Here is a 4,286-nt window from a genome sequence, read left to right on the forward strand (position 1 = left end):
ATAAACCCGTGAATTTCCCGGGTCTTAGTTTCCAACCCTGGTACAGAGCAGGGTCATGGGCAGGGGACTCCGACCTTGGTCAGCCTTTCTCACACATCTAGGCCTGGGTCAGGGCGCATGCACTGGCAAACAACCAGACACAGAAGAAGGAAGGCAGAGAGAGAGCATTTAGTTGGTGGATTGGTAAATTGGAAATGTTTTGGGTTTTCATTTGTTTGTATTGTTAGTATGCACTATTATTATTATTATTAGCATTTATTTAGAAGTTGCCATAAAGTTTCATTGCTTCTAACTTTTGCCCCAGCAGCTTCGCTCGCATGGATATCTGTTATTGCTCAACAGAACTAATTTCAAAGACAGTAGTGGCATCTAATATTGTGATGTTTATTTTATATTGTAAACATTGATCACAAAATGTCTTTGTATCAATATTTGCAGTTTTCCTTCAGGGATTTACACAAAAAGATGCTTAGGGCTACTAACTCGTGAGCAAGCCACTTAACCTACAGCAGCGCTGAAAGGGTGCAAGTAACATGAGCAGCGACTCTATGATATGTAGTATTTGTCTTGGTGTGCCATCTACTGGATTGACATGTATACTGCAACATCATGAGTCAAGAAATGTTGCCTGATTAGTGCTTAATATATAGTTGGACATTCCTGCAAAATAAGTCTTGAGATAGATACTGTACATATATATATATATATATATATATATGTATTTATATGTGCATACATACATAACTAGATATATATATATATATATATATATATATAAAATATTTTTAGGGGTGCACTCACCAGACTTCAGACAAGAGCTCAAAAAGACAGCTTTATTCCATAGAACGCTAATCCATATATATGTATATATAATATATATTTGTTACCAGTTATTTATATAGCACACACATATTCCGCAGTGCTTTACAGAGAATATTTTGGCCATTCACATCAGTCCCTGCCCCAGTGGATTTTACAGTTTATATTCTCTACTACATGCACACACACATTCACACTAGGGTTAATTTTTTGTTGTTAAAGCCAAATAACCTAACAGTATATTTTTGGAGTGTGGGAGGAAATCAGAATACTGGAGAAACCTACGCAAGCACAAGGAAAATATACAAACTCCACACAGGGCCGTAGAGGGAAGCAAACTCATGACCTCAGTGCTGTGAGGCAGTAATGCTAACCATTACACCGTCTGTGCTGTCTCATGTGGTACAAAAAAAAACCAATCAAGAGGGTGAAAACTTGTCTCCGAGTCTATGGGGGTCACTGGAACACACAGTACATATATATATATATATATATATATATATATAAACAAATAATTAGTGCACTTAATTCTGAATTTAGAACAATAGCAATGTCCAGGAAATGAGTCCCACAAGTGATTGCACAAACAGTGTCTTATAACCAATTCCTCACATATAAAAGTGGGATTGTGAAGCAGAGATCCTATATCTGAAATGGATCAGCGTCTTCCCCAGTATAAGAACCCCCGAATCCAGCCGGGAACAACACCAAAAAGAAAACAGAGAAAGGGGGCGCCACATCGTGCTTAAAAGTATAACAATATTTTATTGAAATCTTTAAAAATTGCAATGCGCATACCAGAACAAGCGGTCAGAGCCACCGCTAGCGTAAACAGCACAATAATAAGCAGAGGCAATCACCCGGTCTGTAACCTGGACGTCTCCAAAGACTTCTTCGGGAACTGGTTCCTCTGCACAATCCAAAATGCCAAGCCACACCACTACATGTTTCGTCATAAGTCTTCGTCAGGAGACTGGCTGGCATTATACAGTCATCATATCCTGCAAGGAAAAAATACATAGAGCATATTAAGGTGGATAAAAGAGGTGGAGATCAGGAGAATGCATTTATACAACGGGAAACTTTTTGGATTATCACCTTAAATACTCTGTTTCCCTCTGGTTTAAATGAGGGATTTGAGATTACCCCCTTTTTGAAAAAATAGATTATACAGGTGATCCCCGTTCTTCTTGTGTCCTTATATTCCTTTCTTTCTTCTTTCTTTCTTATTTATTTCTCTTTTGTTATGTATTTTTGATGATTGCTATAGTGTTACATTATTTATATCATTTATGTGCATGTGTCTTTAAATATATATATAAAAAAAGTGTAAATGTATTATCCATGCTTTTATTATTTTATTGTCTGATTTTGTTACTTATTTTTATATTGTCTGCATGTCATCTATGTCTGTACCCCCTCATATTTTAATATTAATAAATTGCATTGTTTTACATTTATATTTATTTATCTATATAACTCAGTTCTTTCTGAATAGGTCACTTGCGATATATGCACTATCAGCACTTGCACTTTGCACTTTTATGTCATTATTTTCACTGTGTGGCACTTTTTGGTGCTCTGATCCAGTTCTAGTTAATTTGAATAAGTTCAAAAAAGGAGGTAGAATATTTTACCCTCCAGCAGCACCTCTCTATTTGTCCCCTGTTAGATGAACCTTTAGAAAAATGGAGAAGTAGAGAAAGAGAGGGTGCTGAACCTTTGTAAAGGGATTCACCCTGTACAGTGAACCTCTAGTAATTTAATTGTATAATAACCATAAAATCATTTCATAAGACAAAATTTCAAAACAGATCAGTCCTGAACAGATAATAAAGTAAGTAAAAGTCCTTTCTTGAATTGAACTTAAAAGATGTCTTTGGAACTCTCCATAGAAGATTGAAAACCGGGAGTTGATTTTCTCCAAATACCAGATCCATTCTTTTAGGACATGAAATAGACCTCCGCACCAGAAAATCACCCAGACAAATTAGGCCAAATATATATAATAATATAATATATAAAAGTATTTAATTGGCTTAAAAATATTTCCTCACAAAACACCTGTTAGGATTTTCTTACATAGAAAATCTGTTACATTCAATCAGTAATCAGGTAGGTTGTTAGTATACATCCACTGCTACACCATATAGTTAGAAGGTCACAGAGGTGGACCCCAACTTTTTGACAGATATGACAATGTTATGACCATATATATATATATATATATATATATATATGTTATTTTGGACTTAAGGAGCCTGTGCTGATTCTGATAAAAAAAATATTGTCCCCATAGTTCATAAACAATCCCTAAAAGTATATTTGTCCCAAAAACATTGTATTTATAAACAAACAAAAATTCGGAAAATTAATGTTCTCCCCATAGTTCATACACAGGCCCAAGGAGTGCATGTCTGCAAAAAGAATTCCATTTACAGACACAACCATTACAACTTTATAATATATATATATATATATATATATATATATGCTGTATATATCTATATATATAGTGTATATATATATATATATATATATATATATATACCTATGTCTATATATATAGTTTCAACATGTACATAATTATACCGTATGTGTATACTTATTGGAATAGGTATTATGAGAAATGTAGTGGGAATAGATAAAATAAGAGAATGGAGCTAGATCAACAGATTATGAAGGCCTTAGTAATAGGTGGGACGTGGCTCTCAAAAAAATACAACAGACACTGGATTTCCTATAGTGGCCAATCAGATGTTTGTACTAGATGCTGTGTTTCTGTTAACAGCCAATCAGATGTTTGAGCTTTTCTATGCAGTCACCTATTGGACAGGTCTCACTCAGTTGACCACACCCCTCTTGCCAGCAGCCTCCGAAGACACTGTCTGTTGATGTTTGTGCCCACAAGTGTTTATATGAAAATTCACCTTACAAAGGCAAGTGCAAATAATTGCTCATGTGCTATACACTTACAAATACACAAAACTCTGTTCATAGAGAAGTTTGTTAAGGAATGATCTACATTTGCTTGATAATTGGGCCTCCCTTAATAAAAACAATGGTTGTTTCATCTGCAAACATTACATAGTGACTTCCTATTTCCACAGAATAGCCGAGGATGCGCAGGGTTAACCACTCTGGCTGAGCCTGTTTTTCATTTCCAAATATGCAAAACGCGATAATTATCGTACGGCCAGCTGTGGAGCACCACATTATAATAATTGTGATTTTCGATTGATTTTGGAGTATTTTTGTTTCACTAACCCCCTTAGCCTTGCATTAATCCCTGTAATTTTACACATTCTGCCTGCTCTTCAGAGAAGTGCGCGCCTTGCATTTAGTATCTCTTAAATGCTGAATTGTGGACAGACAATTTCAGCCAGAGATACCAGTGTTGAAGAGCTGTGAGCCCATACGTCAGTCAACAGCATAGCCATTAGATCAAAAACAGAATCCTCTGCACA

Source organism: Taudactylus pleione, unplaced genomic scaffold, assembly GCF_031769625.1.
Source record: "Taudactylus pleione unplaced genomic scaffold, aTauple2 ptg000230l, whole genome shotgun sequence".
Taxonomy (NCBI): Eukaryota; Metazoa; Chordata; class Amphibia; order Anura; family Myobatrachidae; genus Taudactylus; species Taudactylus pleione.